At 45.0% G+C, this 19413-nt stretch overlaps 1 protein-coding gene across 2 annotated transcripts in view; it reads right to left on the bottom strand.

Moving 5' to 3' along the window:
• The window catches only part of LOC131582311 (contactin-3-like), a 93810-nt gene extending 75104 nt beyond the window's left edge, over window positions 1–18706 (bottom strand). For both annotated transcript variants that reach the window (XM_058845325.1, XM_058845324.1), the window contains exon 1: window positions 18581–18706. The gene's annotated coding sequence lies outside the window, so the exon portion shown is untranslated. The remainder of the gene's footprint in view (window positions 1–18580) is intronic.
• Window positions 18707–19413: the final 707 nt, after the last annotated feature.

Below are 19413 nucleotides of genomic sequence, written 5' to 3' on the forward strand. Positions count from 1 at the left end.
TTTTGAAAACCCAAAGGAAAGGGAACTAAAGCCCTGTGGTTGTTCTCCATTTGTACCTGATTTATCGAGCCAATCTTTCTCTAATACCAGGTAATCTCCAGATTTTGCTTTGATATCAGCACAGCCCAGTTCACTTGGATCTGTCTGTGTTGAGATGAATCCAACTCAGATATCTGCAAATATCCAGACTGTGCAATGCCACAGCTGACCACTAATCACTCACTAAAATCAAACTGGTATTTGTTCTTTGTTGCACTGAAGCAGAGATGGTGCCAGCTCAAGAAGAGAATTTAGAAGGGATTTTTGTCATTTGAAGGAAGGAGTTAATTCAATTTGACATCATCCACCAGGCAGATCTAGAGAGTAAGATATCAGAGTAATTTCATGGTAGAGATTGGAAAAGCTTTGGAAAACAAAACACAGAGGCAATATTGACCAGCAGTGGCTGCACGCCTCTGAAAGAAACACAAATGCATCCACTACACCTGAAAGCTGAAAACAAAAAAAGGATTGACCAGTTAAAAGCTACAGCAGCAAGACAAAGAACAGAGTTAAAAAACCTGCTACTGTGGCCTGCTCCTGAGATAAGTTTAAAACGGTGCTCCAAGGAAAAAATGTGATTGCTCCAACTCCTTTGGGGTCTCATTAGATCCCTGTTCCACGGCAGCACATCTCATTAGGAAGCTGCTTCCCAGGTACCCCTGTGAGGTGCCCGTGGCTCTTCCTCATCCTCCTGTCCCTGCAGGGGCACCGACAGCACACACATCCTCCTGACCAAGCTGCAAGCACAGAAACCAGCAAGGAACTGCCACAGAAACTTCTCCATTACCGAGCACTGAGCAGGATTAAAGCTCTCTCCAGCGTGCCATTAGCACAGGCCTAGTTAAAAGCATCATTTTATACAAAATTAATTTACAACAGCTTAATATGGAAGAAGCAGCAACTGTTCTGTGGAGAGTTTTATTACGACTTCTCCTGTCTGGCTGCATTTATTGACTCTGAAGCACGGTCCCCTGCCTCCCCAGCCCATCCATCCCCAGCCCTTGATCCGAATCCTCCTGGAACACGATCAGGATCACACAGGTGGTTCTGCTCTGCACATCATCCTCCCTGGCCTGCACTTATTCCAGTCCCTCCTTCTCCCACTGCAGCAAAGAACATTTGTAGTGATGGAATGCCCACCCTCCCCACGTCCCCACAGTGTCACAGAACATCTCTGCTTTTTATCTCTCATTCCTCACGGCAGCCCAGCCCCTGCACAGCCCAGCAGAGCTTTCTGAACTCGCTGTCTGCACTTCTGCCATCTCACACACAACCACTCAAAACCCTCAGCTCAGCCTTTACCACACTGAGTTATTCCATCTCAACAAAAGCAGCACAGTTGCAAAAAGAAAATAATTAAGGGGTGACATTTATCGTCACATCCTCAGGAATCCTGCTCTGTTCTAAGACCATCACCTCCCACAACTCTGCACATCAACCACTCGAGAGCCTCTTTCCATCTGTGCTCTGCAGCACCTGTGGGGACAGCTCAGCTCAGCCCTGGGACACCCATGGGAACTCCTCGCTTTGCATTCTTCCCAAAGTTTTCCAGGAAATGTTTACCAGACTCTCTTTAAACTCATTTAATCAGTTATGAGATAGGATTTAAAAATATTAAGTCTGAAGCAACAGCAGCTCAAAACCTGAGGGACACTGATGGCCAATTCCCACCACAGTGACCCAAATCTCACGCCATGTGGAGCTCCTGGAAACTGATTTTGGTGTTGGTGCAGTAAAGGTGCTAGAGCAGATTCATTTTTCAGATTCAAAATGCAGCTATTAAATTAAATCAGGATTATACTGCCCTTTTCTGCATTACTCAGTGAAACACCCACACACTGAATCGCTCTGGAAATCTCCTTTATCTCATCTGCACGCAGACTTGGTGTGCCCTGCTTAACACCAAACTCACACCCAGGCTCCAAGCAAAACCTTCATTCAGTGCCAAAATTGTACTTCCCAAACATACAGGAGGGAAGGATGTTAAAAGCCAAATATTTTCAGGCTGCAGCGTCTTGGGAAGAATTCTTTACCTGGGGCAACCCAGAATTTTGCAGATTTAGCACAAAGTTCAAAATTCCGTACAAGCATTAATAAAATCGAAAAGTAGGTATTCATATTCACCACTCACTGCCAAAAGCCAACTTCAGCTGCTACTTTAAGTATTTCCATTTATTACTCTGTACAGATACATTTCTCTATACTTCAGTAATTATTAAATGCCTTCCCAACCCATGACGGCACAAACTTGTGCATTTAAACCCCTGTGATTAACACAAAAATGTTAACATGGCAATGCACCCTTGATGACATGACCTGTGCTCTGCCCATTAATTCTTCCTTTCTTGGAACAACAATATTTCAAACCAATAATCAACTTGGAAATTTTATTTTTAAGTTTATTTTTTCCCCCCCCAAAGAGTGACCTATCACAAATGAAGTATTTCCTCTGTTATTTTCAGGCCCCTGTTGTTGTAATTTGTATGCCTGAGGCTCTCCCCCTGTGAGTTAGCAATTCCAGACACCCTCTGAATAACATTTATGGGTCATCACCTTCAACCAGGCATCCCAAGACAGGTCAGGAATTCTGTGAACCCACACGACAGCATGTCACAAACCACTTCAAAATAAGGTAGGGCTCGAGAATTATGATAAATAAATTGAGCTGCAGGAATTTTTAGAAAAATCAAATATGAAGTTGGGTGAACTCTGGCGTGTGCAGCTGCAGTGGGGGGAAAGGGTGAGACCTGGTTTTTATTTCCATAAGAGGAAGACTCTGATGTCTGTATTTGTGTTCCAAAGTCCCCAGGAGTGCCAGGACTCGCTGCCAGGAACACAGGGAGCCTCGGGATGGAGGAGATGCTGCTGCTCAGTCAATTCTTAGTCCCTGAAAAGAAGGGTGACCATTGGAATCAGAATGGTTTGAGCTGGGAGAGACCTTAATAAAGACCATCCCCATCCATCCCCCTGCCATGAGCAGGGACACCTCCCACTGTCCCAGGCTGCTCCAAACCCTGTCCAGCCTGGCCTTGGGCACTGCCAGGGATCCAGGGACAGCCACAGCTGCTCTGGGCACCTGTGCCAGGGCCTCCCACCCTCAAAGGCAGGAATTCCTTCCCAATATCCCGTCTATCCCTGCTCTCTGGCACTGGGAGCCATTCCCTGTGTCCTGTCCCTCCATCCCTTGGCAATTGTCTCTCTCCAGGTTTCCTGCAGCTCCTTCAGGCCCTGCAAGGCCACCCTGAGCTCAGCCCAAAGCTTCTCCTGTCCAGGCTGAACAATGGCAGCTGTGGCAGCCTTTCCTGCCAGCAGAGCTGCTCCATCCCTCTGCTCATCCTGGAGCCTCCTCTGGGCTCTCTGCAGCAGCTCCAGCTCCCTCCTGTGCTGGGCCCAGGCTGGGGCAGCTCTGCAGGTGGGGTCTCACCTGAGCACAGGGGCACAATCCCCCCTTTCCTGCTGGGATCAGCCCAGGGTACTTTTATGATCCATTCCTCATTCCCAGCTCCAGAACCTTTCTCAACACAGGCAGAGCCGTCTCTGGTGAGGCACCAATGTCAGCATTTCTCTCCAAGCACCTTGGGTGCCATCCACTACAAATCACAACTTCAAAAGCCTCTTTCATCCTGCACGGTTGCCCCAATAAAAACTCATCACTTTCCACTGCATACATAATTCCTCTTTGATATTCCTTGGCCAGAGCGAAGCTGATCCGTGCCCCTCGTGGTGTCCCAGCTGGAATCAACACCCACATCCCACCCTGGATCCCCAGGAATGCTGATCCACGCTGGCTGCCCTGGCTCCAGCCAAGGGTCACCTGCAGCAATTTGTCAGCAGTTCCCTCTTCATCAAAAATTTACAGGCTGCTGAATTTCCAATGGTGCTACAGCCCACTGTAAAACTGTCTACCTCAAATGGTTTTTTTTTTAACCAGAATGTGCTGTTCTCTCTCATATCTCTACTCAAAATCACAGGATAGGACAAGATCCTACACATGAGATGGGCTTCAAATCCCAGGAGGTAAAATTCAGGCAGATCCTGAACTGAGGCATCCAGGGAATAAAGTGACAACAGGCCAGCAAGCACTTGAATAAACAGAACAAAAAATCTGACACAAACCTGAAGCCTGTCCTCAACTCCTTCCCAACACCAAGATTTAAAACAAATTTAAAATGAAACAACTAAACCCAACCACAGCCCATTAAACCCCACAAAACAGCGACAGACACTCCACTTAAAAAGTGCTGACAGTATTACCCTGCAACTTAAAATAATGTGAAATTCAACACAAAAATACTATCAACATCCAAATGTACCAAATTTTACATCAGCCCTGTGTTTAACTCCTCCTAAGAAGTTACTTTGATTTTCAGAGCTTCCTATTGTTGCTCTTAGTCCCAAAAATCCTCATCAGAATGAGCACTCCAGCCCATCTGGTCCCTCTCAATAAAGGGGAGACCCAAACTCCATCAGAGCAGACAGAAACAGCATTTCCAAACCACTAAATTTCCCTTACACTGACAATTTAAACTGCAACATAGGAGAAAAATCATTCTGTGCTGAATACCTTTAGACACTTTGGGATTGAGAAACTCGAGAGACTTTTTAGGTTAAACAGTAAAATGTGTTGCTACCTACACATACACACACACATCTATTTGCAGACAGATATAAATATATAAATATATATATATGCATCAGGTTAATAATGTATACTAAACAGAATGGCAGAAAAAGCTCTTCCTTCTCACCCTCTCTTTCCTCCTTCCAAGTCTCATTAATGCTCAAGTGCCTACAAGAAAATTTATTCCATTTAAATGATGTTTTTGTCCTATCACCAACCCAACACAGGAAGAAATATCCCAAACACCATCACATCTTTTAAAACACCCAGTCCAACCTTAAAACATGATCTGTGCACTGCATTAGCCAGGAATTTTCCAGGAAAAAAAAATAATTGTAGTTACTTCTTTGTCCCAACAGAAATTAAAAGGAATTCCTAACAGATGTGAGGATGAGAACCTGCACCTCTCCCACCCAAATGCCACCACGGCACTGGGGCTTCCCACAAAAAACCTGGCCTCAACTTGGCTTTGAAATGGAAAAAGCCTCCAGGATTGCAGATTTTATACTCTTTAATAATGCATTTTAATGCAGACTTTTCTGGCCAATTTACTCAAGGCAGGACAGGACAGCCTTTCCCAGCTGCCCTGCAGAGGTCTGATGGATGGGTTGGTTTTATCCAGGGTTTTTAACATTAGGGAATCTAATCCATCAAAAACTCAAACAAATAAATATATTACATGACACAAAGGCAGATGATTGTCCCATAAATGGATTCTATACACGGTGTGAATTTGGTATTTTATTATTATATTACACTTTTGTTTCTTCCTGACCAACCTCAGTGAAATTCCCAGGACAAAAGCTGACATAAAATTGATGCTCCAGCATCACATTTGTTTACAGCCTAACATGCAACAGGTAAAGAAATATTTTCTCTCTGTTTAATCACAAAAGAACAATTAATTCCCAAAAGTAATAAAGCAAGATAGAAAAATGGGATACATGATTCAAGCAGGGAAGCAAACAAGAGGAATAAAGGAAAAAATGTGAAATTTACATTCCATATACAGTTTTTCCAGCTTTTTCTTATTCTTTTCAAATATAAATATATATATATATAGCCTGGGAATGGAGGAGCTTGATAGAAATATTCACCAATTTCAGCAAGGAACTGAGCTTTGGGAGATATGGCCACAGGTACCCTTAATCTATCCTGTCTGTGATTATCTCCCTCCAAGTCACATGCAGGAAAATAATCCCCTGCAGCACAGAGCACTGATGTGAAAGGAAAGAAAAGCTCAAAGTCACAGCTGAATGGTTAGAGCTGAACCCATTTCAGCACTTTTTTCTCCCCTTCTACTTCTTACTTGAGACCAAGGCAGCTTAATCTGCATTGATGTCTATGAAGTTTCACTTGAAAAGTTCTTCAGTCGGAGAGAGTTTCCTCTCATATGAATAGGAATAAAATGCTCAAATATTTTTATGAAAAAGTTTCTTTTCTTTTTTACAAAGGAAACTAGGAGACATTGCCTGAGAACTTGAATACTGCATTTCAGCCAAATTTCAAACCAGCAGCACAGATATTAATCAAAAAATGAGATTGCAAGAGCAAAAAACACCCAACCAGGAGGCAGAACAAAACCCACAGGAGACTGTGAGAAAACCATTTAGGGATGTTCAGGGGATGAGTGTGGCTGATTTGTGTGCACATGCCAGGAGAGCGAGAGAATCAAACCATTTTATGATTGGTATTAATAACACAGAATATTTTTTTTTAATTATTATTTTCATTTTAATGAACACCTTGCCACCTCCTCCCACTCCTCGCATTCTCTGTGTTCTGCTGTCCATATCCCTGCTCCCCTTCATTAATCCACTTAATTCCAGCATTAGATTAGATACACATTTGCTTCATTAACTCACTGCTGGAGGAGGCCAGTAGCCAGACCCCTGTGATGGAAAGGGAAGTTCACCTCAGTTTTGTACACTCTGGATGTTATAGTTATTATTGTTTGGGTATTTTCCTTGTGTCTTCAGGAGAATGAGTCTCAGCACAAGACTGTAATTTGGAAAAGGCAGAAATTAGAGGTTAAATTTCACTGAATTTTCTTCCACTGACACTGAAAGATGAATGTTCCAGCCCATCCCAAGATTAATGAATGCAAATATGGCTGATCCACCAAAAGCAGGAAAGGATGAACCAGATTTTTTAGCCAAACAACTGTGGAACACCTCTTTTATCCTTCCCATGTAATGAGGCCTCACTTTCAGGGAGAAAAAAAAACAAACAACCAAGTGTTTGAATTACTTAACAAGATCTCTTTAAATATCAGTACAAGGTTAGATGTGATAACGACTCCTCTGGCTTTGCTGGGCAAGTTTGACAGCTTTGATTTAAGAAAAAAAACACCAAAATCCCAAACAAAACTGGAAGGAGCAGAGAGCTACACCGAGATAACATTCAGTGGTGATGAACCTAAGACTATCTAAAGAACTAAAAAAAAAAAAATCAATTTCTTGACTTAGGAACTAAATTTAAATTAGGAAATCTCTGTCTGACAAAGGTCTGAAAAACATGGAAGGAAAAGAAGATGGGGAGAGAGGTTAATTGGTTTGTAAAGTATTGAAAGCACCAAGATACAAAATGCCCTGGCATTCTGCCCTGGCAGGAAAACAATTCTGCATAAAGGGTGATGCAGAGAGAGCCCATGGAGGGGGATGGAGAAAAAAGCACCAATTCAAATTTTGAGGTTCAGGAACTCAATTTCATAATGATGATGATAATAATATTGTTGTGAGGTTAATTATGGCACCAAAGTGAGTTTGAGGTACAACTGTAGAAAAGTTACACTGGGAGCTTTACTAAGCAAAAAGCTCCACTTCCCAAACACCACCTTCCTTCAGAGAGCAACAATTCTTTTGCAGCATGTCTAACAGGAAAGCAGCAGCAAGCCCCAGGCCTGAGAAGATGCTGTTTTTCTTTCAGATCTCCAAGGTTCACTTCATGTCTTAATGCACTTGGCGTTGCTCTCACCATTAATCGTGTACTGCAGACCAAGAGAAAGTGCTTTTCCAGAAATGACCTCAAACTAAATTCATAATTCTTTAAAAACCAATAAACCCACTGAACCAGAGAGCTCAGCCCTTCTGCAGTGGGCTACAGGCACACAAAGCTGCTTTATCCCCTTTAGCAAGATCCACTAGCACCTTGATTTAAAGCACAGGCTGGAAACTGTTTATGTGGTTTAACAGCAGCCCCGTGTTTTGAGCCAGGAAAGGAAGGAAGAGGCCAGAAGACACCAGAGGTCCTTTATAAACAGAGACTAGAGATGTCCTACGTAAATTCAATCCACCACTAAATCTGTATTTTTCTGTGCTAAAGCACAGTCCTACCTAACACTTCTTCCTAAACCTCTCAGGTCTAGGGGCAGCATCCAGCATCCCTTAACTCTTTCCAGATGTTCCCAGAGAGCTCCAGATCTTCTGCATTTCATTTTTCTGGAGTTACCATCACCAGGAGGAAAGATACTCTCTGAAGAATGGATATTTGTGTGTGTCAACACAAATGGATGGGTTCTCATCTTCCTCACAGGGAAAAGTTATTCTAAGCTGAATACAGAATTTGAGTAGCCACAGCTTTTTCACGTGGCCTGAAAGATGCTGCAGCTACTAAAATATTTGGGACACCTCTGCATCCTTCATTGTGCAGGAGAGTGAAGGTGAAAATCAGAGCCTTGAAGAACACATTGTGCCTGGCTTGAAGTGGTGCCATTAGCGCAGGAACAAAGTATAAACTCATCTAGGAAAAAACGCAGCACAAGTGTACTTGAAGCTGTGCCTGCAATGTGTGTTTTTAACTCATAAAAAAGAATTTTTATTCTACAAAGGCTTTTGGAGGCTTTAGCTTTTTTTATTTTTTATTATTTTTTTTGGACTAAGCAGACCATTAAATTCACCTGACCACAATGAATCAGAGAAACAGGACTTTTTTCAAAGTCTAGTATTAAAGGAGACTTTCAAGACTTCTTTCCTATGATATTAATTGGATCTCCATATATTGAACATTGTGGAGAGGAAGAACACAATCACAGAGCTTTGCCAACTGATGACAAAGCCTTGCTGGGATTTTGTTTCTGGGGCTGCCCCTGGGTCCCTGGAAGTGCCCAGGTCCAGGCTGGATGGGGCTTGGAGCAGCCTGGGACAGTGGAAGGGGTCCCTGCCCCATGGATGGGAGTGGAATGACCTTTAAGGTCCCCTCCCAACCAAACAATTCTGGGATTCTCTGTAAATTTATTGTGAGTTAGACTTTACAAAAGGAAAGAGCAAATGGGTTTTCCATCAGTGCAACATTAATGTTTCTCTTGTGAAAGGAAGAAAACCACATCAGCTCTCTGCTGCCATCCTTGCCTGTATCTCAGCCCCTTTTCACAGGTGCCATTTAACCAGTTCAAATCACTTTGCATAGGAATAAATCAATCTGAGAATGGAACGTCCATTACCACCTTTAATTAGGCTTATTGGACAAGCTGCTGAGCCTTTTGGAAAAGAAAAATGTGGATCTTTACCAATCTAGAATTAAAAGAAATTTGCATTACAATTACAGGCACTTAACTGTCTGCAGTGCTTATTCTGGGGAACAATGCATTTCAAATTTTTCTGGAAATACAGAGGAGCTGCTGATTCCTCTCTCCCTGCTGCAGGGAGCCAAGGGCTGGGAGAAGATGGCCTTTGCTAAAATATTGCAAAGGGGCCTCAGGATAGAGGAGACCATTTTCCTTCTCCTTATTTTGCTAGGTTACCTGCAGGGAAAAAATATTAATTTTTATGTTCAGGGTGTTGTTGTATGCTCCAAATAAAAAATCCAAGCCTGGTTCTCTTAAAAATGTCACTCTAGACAATTTTCTGCTGGACAGAGAACATCCTCAGACACCAAGGGGAAGTATGCTGGTGCCACTAGGGATTTATAAGTTCAAGACATACATATATTTCTTCATGTTGGAAACACCTAACATGACAATGCCCAAGGTTCTCAAAAAGGCAGCAGGTACCAGGTGAGGACTTAAAGGGATTCAATGACTCAGATCAGAACTGATGCCTATTTTGCATTAAGTAATCAAGAGTCCATCTCACAACGAGAACAGACAGGAGAAAACTCCAGATCCAATCCCAAACCTCAGCGCTGTTCTCAGTCACACATTTTACTGTTTTCATTCTGTATCTACAGCTACACAAAGGTCTGGGAGCTTTTTGTTCCTTCAGGGTGACACAGAGGCAGGAGGAGATAACTGCAGGTTATCAAAATCTGTAACATCAGGATGTTCAGGTGGCAGAGGAAGAGAGGACTTTGTTAAAACAGCTCAACAGGAGGAAGCACGAGGTGGTGGAGCTTTGCAACTTCCTTAAGCTGCTTAACTCCAGATAAGGAGCTTATTCAACTTTCTTACCTCTGGAGAGCATCCAGCAAGTGATGGCAAACAGTGCCCAGGTTAAGTTACACTTGGGACAGACACTTCAGCAGTCATTCCGCCCTCTGCACAAGATAAGAAGCAAAAAAACCAAGTCCCCTCTCCAAAAACATCTGTCCAGAAGTCAGGTATGGTTTAGGAGAGGAGATGAGTTCCATGTTTGTCTTCCTGGATGTTTCTCCTGCATGACTTGGGGAATGGCACAGTAAGCCCAGCTCCTGAGCCAGAGATAATTTCACATTTCTAAGTGGAGCCTGACTATGAAGAAGCTGCTTTGTGGTGGCACTTGAGAAAGCAGATCTTCAGAAATGAGTATGAACAGTGCAGCCATTCCAGTCACCAAACACCCCTACTGAGGGCTGCTCAGTTCTTCATCTGAAAATGAACCTGGAAATCAACCCACACGGGCCTCGTCAAGGGCATTCATGGGACAGGACAGGAACAAGGTTAAAGCCTTTAGGATTTACAACAGCCTTGATTAAGTTCCATCCAAGCTGGGAACTGAATGAATAACAAACAGGAGAGAGACACTCCAGTCCTCTTGGCAGGTGTAGAAGAAAGTGTGAAAAAAGCTTGGAAAAGTCCTTTCTTTCATCTCAGTGTCTTCTGGAGAGGCACCAAAAGCCACCACCACCACCTGCAGTGGTGTCACACCCCAGGTCAGGGCTCAGCCAACACCACAGGGGCTCCCAGGGCTGTGCTTCTGAAGAGGATGGGGCATTTCCTCATCATGGTCCAACTTATTGCAGCTGTTCTGCAGGAGGACCCATCTGCAGAACAACTTCCCAGTCTCCAAGTGCACCTGATGAAATGCTGGAACTTTCTGATTTGGGGATTTGAGTGTGTGAACCACAGATCTCTGGCAGGGAAGAACCTGCTACAGAAAAAAAGTGCCAAGCAAAACCCACAATCTTTTATTCTAAGAGAAGAGAGCAGGAAACCCTACTTATCCTTCATTTAACAGGCGCAGAAGAGCAGCACTGTTACATGTAACACCTCTTCTGTTTACATTTTAAGCTTATCCAGGGAAAGAGATGCTCGAGGAGACTATAAACCACAGCTTTTAAAGCATTAGAAACACTGCTCTTTACCAGGGCCATAGCAATTTTTATTTTCTTCAGCAATACAATAGCAAAAATAGTCAATGTGAGATTCAAAATCAAATAGCTACAAAAATTGTAGTGAGAAATTGAAAAACTGCAAGATCTATAAACAGATTAAGCTCCACAACTAAAAGGAAAACTACCATGTGTATGCAACCACTTCAGGAACTGCATTTGATTCTGCAAACGGTTTGCCAGTCCTCTGTAAGGCTTCATTGCTTTTTCCACTATAATTTCAACAGCATTTTTAGACCAGGAAAGATGTGACAACACAATCAATGAGAGGAACAGTGCTGAGTGAGAATGCAGCCCCTCAAAAATGGGGGAGAAGAGGATGTAAAACTCTGGTTTACATTCATTTAGCTCCTTCTAGGACAAAAGCTAACTCCTGCTCAGTCAAGAGTAGAAAAAGAAGTTAAAGCCCAAGAATGGGAAAGGGTTACACTCAGCAGCTGCTGCCCCTCATCTTGTCTGGAAGGAAAAACCCATTTAAGTGCATTTCCCCTGCAGGTAGGCAGTGATGGCACAGAACTCCTGGGGGCTGTGAATGCAGCCCTGGGCTAAGACAGGTCCAGGTAAACGGGAATTCAACTCCAACACACAAATCTAAAGTTTTCAGCATGAATTTAGCCTGCCAACTTCTAGCACTTTCAGCAGGATGACATTAGGGCAAGTAAACCGAGGGACATCTTCCTTCTTTTAGGATCAGTGATGAGATCTTGAGTCTAAAACAACAGAACATTTTCTGTGGGGTGGGAAGCTCAGTGTGCAAACAGCTGCTTTTTGTCACACCCCTGTCACACACAAACATAACCACTCTGCAGCATCAATGAATCTTTATCCAGAGGAGGTGCACACTGCTAAAAACAGCAGTTTTTAAAATACTCAACTGATGCAGCTGAAGGGCTACAAACCATAGAAACCTGGGGTCTTCTGCTGATCTTAACAGTGGAGAGGAATGCACCTGTGTCAGGGTAGATGCTAATGGTGCTTCATCCTGTTTCTTTAGAACATTTGTTTTTAAAAAGTGAAAAAACAAAGTCACTGTTATTATTTAATTGTCCAGCAGTCTGTTCCTTGAGCACACAAATTTCAGAGGTAAAGAGGTGCTGGTGGTCAAGCAGTGACCTGGCAGAAATGTTCCCAATTACACCCTGCTCTGTAAATTACCCTGGCAAAGCAAACATGCATATACAGCCTTTTCTTTTTATTGTCATTTACAACCTACACCAACACACTGGGCTGAGATGTTAAATAAATAACCCAGGGTGCTGCAGAGAGCTCTCCTCCCACTCTGCTTTGCCCACACAACAACCTGCACCACACTCGCAGCAGCAGGCACCAAAATTTTCCTCCTAAACAAAGAAAAAGTCATCACAGGAATGCTGATATTTTAGTCATGAGCTTTTGACGTGAAAACTGCACCACCCAGGACCACACCAAGGGCTATTATCTGCTCCAGCACCTAAGAAAATACAAGTATCTCCCCCACTCTGGGAAAAACAGACTTGTTTTCATGGGTTTAGAAACCAAACATGCTCTAGCAGCAGGACAGATGGACAGACATCCAGGTGACTGCACTGAGCTTTAAGAAGGCAGGATAAAATCAAAATATTTTGCAATATCCAGGGAAATAAACAGTGGTTTCTGCCACAACCATACCAGCTGAATCTGCTGGTTTCTCCCTATAAAATCCTGCACAGTAATACGTCATTAGAACAGTATTTTTCATCTTGCACATTTTACCAGGAATGCTAAGAGATGCCAACTTCAACAAATGGAATGTCTTCAAATGCAGAGATGCGTGATCCTTCTGCAAATGAACTATGAAAATCTGTATGCTTGCAAGCTGAACAGAATTTATCATTTACTGATCCACCCTGGATTGGATTAGACAGGAATTGCTCCTTATGTAGTCAAGTACTGCAGTACACTGGAAATTACTGTCCTGACCTCAGCACAAGCAAAAGGGATGCTGGACATGCTTCACATTAAGCCAGACTGTGGAAAACCAGTTGATTTTCCCCAGCAGTTTACTCCAGTGGGAGGTTTACAGCTACAAACAGCTGTAATTTATTGTATTTTACATTTCACAAAAGGCCTGAACATGTTGAGCAGTAATACTCTTCAGAATTGTCAAGGCCTATTGAAGTGAAATATGCTTCCCACATCAGGAACATGGCACTGTGATTTCAGCAGTGCTAGAAAAGCAGTAGGATTATTTTTTATTTTTTTTAAAGAGTCAGTCACAAAAACAGGAATAGTGAGAGGAGCATTTTTAGAATAGTTAATAGCAGGGTAGCTCATTACTACTTGTAATGTTGGTGGAAAAGGAATCTGGATTTAACCATAAATTTTCGATGAGGCTCAAACCAACTGTTTCAAAACTACAGTCAAATTCAAGATTTCTGACTCCTCTGTTAAAATTGAATGTACAAAGTGTGTCTTTCCTCAACTGTGTATCTCAAAACCAAAGGAACAGGATATAGGAATGGATCCATAGGAATAGGTAGGAGAGCTGCCCATAGTGCTGTGTCCATCATCCCTCACTCACACAGAGCAGCTCTGGACTCCACAGCTTCCTTTGTGCACTAGACAAGTGACTTAGGAGGGTTAAAACCTGCTTTATTTAGTTTTCTTCATTTAGACCCATTGTGCAGGGACTAATCTGTAACAGCTGAAGGAGTTCAGCCATTCTGGACTCGTTCTGCAAATAAGCTGGGATCAGGAAAGCAGAGACAGCTGCTCACACACCTGGTGAGGGGCCTGCAGGAGCCCTGCTCCATCCTCAGCTGCTGGAATTGCAGCACATCAGGGAGCACAAGGTTCCCCAGGCTCTCAGGGAGGTTGGTGGCACTGTCTTGGAAGTCAGATTTCCCTTGCATGAAGATTTTTTTCAGCTCTTTCCTGCTCACACCTATTCACTCCTTGCCAGCACAGCCAGTGCTTCCCCCTCGAACTGCAGCTCAGAAATGCTTTATTTGTATTTTCCAGCAACCAAGAACTGGCTGACAAAAAGAACCTCCCAGAACATCCCTGCTTTTCTCTTCCTTTTACCTGAAGCACTTACTCAAAAAAAGCCTTTCACAGCCCACACGGCCGTGTCTGGTTTTCTGGAGCCCCCCAGCCTGGCAGCTCTGCAGTCCAGATTTTAAACACCCCATGATTCAGTCCAACACAGATAAAGTTCCTCCTGTGTGCAATCAGGATTAAGAAAAAAACCTAAAATACATGTCCAGGTTTCAAATCCTGGCTGTTCCCATTAAATGAGTTTCTCCAGAAAAGCAGGAGCTGCAGGTGGGATTGGCCAGGGCTGAGCACAACTTCAGTAGCTCCCACTGCTGCTTCCCCCAGCTGGAAGTGCAACACCTTTGCCAGTTAATTATTCTTTACATTAATCAACAGATTAATTTTTCATGAGAAGAATACCTGGATGTTATAATTTGGGAAAAATTCCCACATCAGTTATGCCAAATGAAAGTATTACTTATTTTAAGAAGTATTATTATACTTTATTACATTTTAAAAGTGAAACTTTAGGGGTGTAAAACTAACTGCTCCTTAAAATTAAAGCCAGTGCTATAAACACTATGACCCACATTTCAACTGGTATTTTTCTCACACCAAACTTCAACACACAGATTTTAACTTTACACTGATTAAATACCAAGTAACTCCATTATTTCATCAGCTGCCCACCACCCTCACTCTTCACTCAGTCAAGAAGACTGAGAATCCATAAGATTTTTGAACTCCTGCCACTTCCCCTCACTCTGTATCAAGTATTTTCTCTGTATTGGACAGCACATTAGAAAAAATAAAAAATCTATATACAGTAAATTTCACTTGACTGTAGTCAAAGCTCAAAGGTTTTTTTTTCCCCTTCCCACTTTTGTTGCCCCAACAGTGCTCTCCTGGATACACTTCTGTTTAAAAGGACATCAGCTCTGATCTGGTTTTCATCAGTCAGTGGACAAGAGAACTGTGTGGCTTTTTGAGCTCTGAACCAGAAAAGTACTCCTCAGCTTATGCAAACTTGCAGCCTTTACTTAATCTTTTCCTGATTAAGACACATTACAAGGTATCACTGATAATGATTTAATTTTTTCCCTGTAATTCATTTCCCTACACCACATCCTATCAATTGTGGACCATCAAATCTCCACTGAGAGGAGAGGGCTACAATTCTAAACAGCTTCACTAAATCAAAGGTGGAGATGTTGGCACAGGAGGGAACTACAGCTCTTCCAATTTCATTTTTTCTGCATTCCAGCTGTTTTTCGATGGGATAATCACTGACTGAACTATCCCTGGTTTCGCTGAGAGAGGGAAACTTCAGCTGTAGAGCTGCAAAACAAAACAACCAAACAAAAATACCTGGGAAAAGAATTGCTGTCACTGCAGATATATTTTAAGGACAGCAGCAACAGAGCACCAAGGCAAGTCCATTTCCAGAGCCAGTTCCTGTGGCACATTCCATTTTGAAGAACCAAAACATTAAGTTCCTAAGCTTCTTCCAACAAAAGTCAATTTCAGAGTATCCTGTCCTTTAATCCATCTTGACATCACCCATGCACAACAGGACCTCGAGCAACGCTTGCATCACACAAGACCCTTGAAAAAGTCACTTCTCATCACTTGTGTCTCCAGTAGTGCTCAATGTGCATCCATCCCAGGGGACTCTAATCCACTGTTCCCTGTTTCCCAACATGAGATGGGAGGTTATGGATCTGACAGCACAAGACAGACCCAGCTCCAAGTTGAGCACCAAGAAGGATGAAAAATTTATTTACAGATGCGCAAACTTCCCATTTTCCTTGATTTTCTAGCAAACCAAGAGCAGGCTTGTAATTATTTCTCAAGTCATCCAAAGTCAGGAGGGATGCTCACCTCCAGCCCCAGTCATTCCTCATCACTAACAACTTCCCTGTCCCTGCAGGCTTGCTGGCTCCTCAGACACTCCTCACACCGCTGTGAATACACTAAAAATCTTGTTTGCAACTGCAGTTAATCTGTGTCTTCTGGTATCAAAGTAAATCCTGATAATCACTTCCATACATATAAAGCCACTGGCTTATGTCACTTGTAAGACTCAGCCTCTTCCAGGAAGAAGAGTAAAAAAGATTGAATCTATTTGCAGAAACCTCCCTTTGCTGTATCACAACAACATTAAGATGTGCTTGTGGTATTGCAATGGGAAAATTCCCACAAGAAACACCACAAGAATATAAACATAAACAACATCAAAGACAGCGAGGCTAGCTCAGGAAAAAGCAAACAACCAAAACCACCGCCCCTGCACAAGTGGTTGGAAGCATTTGTTTGTGGGTGGAAACTCCAACAGAAGCATTATAGCAAAGTGACAGGAAAACATGGCATCGCTCCTTAGCTACGGTGACGTGATCTTTAGGAGTTTAAAGAACAAGTTGTTTTGGTAGGTCTGTATTTCACATCCAGCTCCAGGATTTGCAGGGTGTGCAGCCAGCTGGATGCCTGCTCGGATTTCTGGACAAGACCCCAACTTAGGTCACCAGCAGTGGAGCTGAGTGAGTGCCAAGAGCTACAGGAGTCACCACCCCACAACAGCTCCAAACCCCCAAAATCCAGTGGTTTAACTTGCTTAACACAGAAAAGAAACAAGCTTCAGATCACCTAGACAACCCCTACCTGTTCTATTCATTGAGGTGCCACCCACAAAACCCACTCTGGAAAAACCCCACAGCCACTGCCAGACCCTGTGCTCCAAGCAGCACCTCCCACTGCTTTATTCCCAGAAAATGCCACTGCTTCCAGCTCCAAACCTGCAGTTCATCCATCCCCTGCAGCACAGGGCAATGCTAGAGAAACAGAGAGAAGGAGAAGCAGCGAGGATGCTGCGGGAGCCCTGAGGAGCAGGGAAGAGCCAGCGTGGCAGGACAGAGCTCACAGCACTCTGTAGCCCCAATTTTGGCAAGAGTTAAACACCTTCACCAATCATTCCCCTCAAATGCATTTGCCACATTACTATGGGAAGTCTCTTGCATAATAAACAACTTTCTGGAACAATTCCACATGGGGTAGTAACACACTTTCAGTGCTTACAAGTTCAGTATTTCCATTCCCGATTTTAGTATTTTGTTCATAATTTCCCATATAGATTTACAAAATACGTCACTGATCAAGCCTGACGTGCAGCTTAAGCTAGAGTTCGAGTTTTTCTTGCAAAATACAGCAGTCAATACTTTGGAGAGTTTCTTGTCATTCATAAGGTCTTGGTTCTGATTTTTGCACTCACAATAAAAATACTGACATTCTTTCCTCTCGTGTGAAACACTCACGTTGAGGACAGCTAAAAATCAGTGATGATTCTGTGCGTGTGGCAGTGGCACCAGTAAGGCACTCCTGACTAACCAGTTCCCACCCAAGGCTATTGCTGGATCATTCCCCATCAGGAACGGGCTGATCTCCCTCCGACGCGTCCAACAAGACGCTGCTTTGGATTTGGGTTCAGCACAGCCAGGCACCATCGCCGGATCGGAACAAGGTCACACATCAGGATGCTGGGGACACCAGCAGCTCGCACCCAGCCAGGTACGAAGCTCGAACATAAAGTTAGGAGGGGGAAGGCAGCTCAGCGGCTGGAGAAGGAGCAGCAGAGCCCTGCAGAGGCTGCTGCGGGGAGCGGAGGCAGCGGCTGTGCCGAGGCACCGCTGAAACTTCCCGGCCAGCTCGCTCTGCTCTGCCCCGGCAGACGGCAAAGTTCCGCGATCTCCAGCATTCCCTCAAACCCGAATAGCCGCGAGGAACGGGCAAAAAGGGCGAAATTCTCAGTGGAAAGGAAAAAGGAAAAGCTTTTCCACGAGCCTTCACTGGCACGGTGCGGGGGTTGTTTCAAAACCGATTCGCCAGATCCCCAACATCAGAGCTGGGGGCGAGCTCCCGTACGTGCCGTCTCGCATTTCAGACAATTAGCACTTAATTAAAAGCAAAGCCAGAGCCGCCCGGCTTTAGAACTTGAGCAACTCCAGACTCAGAACAATTCTAGGCGGGGAGAAAAGCCCAAAGCCCGTGCAAAGGCTCAGAACGCCGGCAGCCGCACCAGAGCCGGGGCGCATCCCCAGCCCTCGGGGGAGCCACGGGCGCCTGGCGGAGCCCTCGCCCCCGGGACAGGCGGCTGGGGGCACAGCAGCTCCCTGCAGGCAGGCGAGGAGCCTCGTAGGTGCCACCAGCGAGGATCACCCGGGCGGGCAGCGGCACGTAGCGAGCGCCCGTGCCCGGCGCTGCATCCCCCGAGCCCGACAGGGACTCTCCCGCGGCAGCGGAGCCGCCTCCGTGTCCCCGGCTCCCGCTCCCCGTGCCCGGCCGCCCCGAGGGATGCTCGGCGCTCCCCTCGGCCGCTGCCCAACTTTGTTCCCCGAAGTTGCCCACCTGCAGCCGAGCCTTTCCAGCCGCCGCAGCGCTGCCCTTCCCCGCGGAGCCAGCGCCGTAATCCTGCGGCTCCCGCGGCTCCCGGCGCCTCTTCTGGAGCTGCGCTGGCCGCGCTCCCGCCGGCGGGGCGGGCCCGGCGCGATCTCCCGCCCACCGCCCCTCTCGGCTGCTCCCCGCCCCGGGGCCGGACAGCCCGGCACAGCCCGACACAGCCCGGCACAGCCCGATACACCGGCACAGGCTAATACACCGGCACAGCCCGGCCCAGCCCGATCCAGCCCCTCCGGACACAGCGCGCCCACCGGCGCCGGGGATGCTCCGCTGGCGGCGGCCGCGGTTCCCCCGAGAGCCCCGCTGGACCCACCCGCTCAGGGTGGATGCGCTGCCGGGGAAAGTTGAGGCGTTATGGCTCAAATAAAAACTCCATCTCGTTTCTGGGCTGGAAGCCCAGGGAAAGAGTCAGGTTCATGCAGGTCGCTGTGCAGGAGCCGGATGGAGGTTTTATTGGATCTGGCTCTGGCTGATCTCAGCATTAGAGCTGTGTGGTGTAATTAAGGCTGAGCAGAATTCCTTTAAGTCCCTTTTTATTTTTTTGGTAGCAGATAGTACTAAATTTCCTGAGCCCGTATTATCTTCCAGCATCCCGGAGCACTATGAAGTGTGTGTTATAATAAAGTGTGCATTAGCTCCCTGTGCCTCGGCTGAAGTAGAATTTTGCCAGGGACTTTGTCTTCAGAGCCACAGTGAAGTGTTGACGTGAGAGAGGCAATCATAGCACCACAGAATGTTTGGACGGAAAGAGACCTTAAAGCCCACCCAGTGTTCCCCTGCCA

This window comes from Poecile atricapillus, chromosome 9 (genome assembly GCF_030490865.1).
Source record: "Poecile atricapillus isolate bPoeAtr1 chromosome 9, bPoeAtr1.hap1, whole genome shotgun sequence".
Classification (NCBI taxonomy): Eukaryota; Metazoa; Chordata; class Aves; order Passeriformes; family Paridae; genus Poecile; species Poecile atricapillus.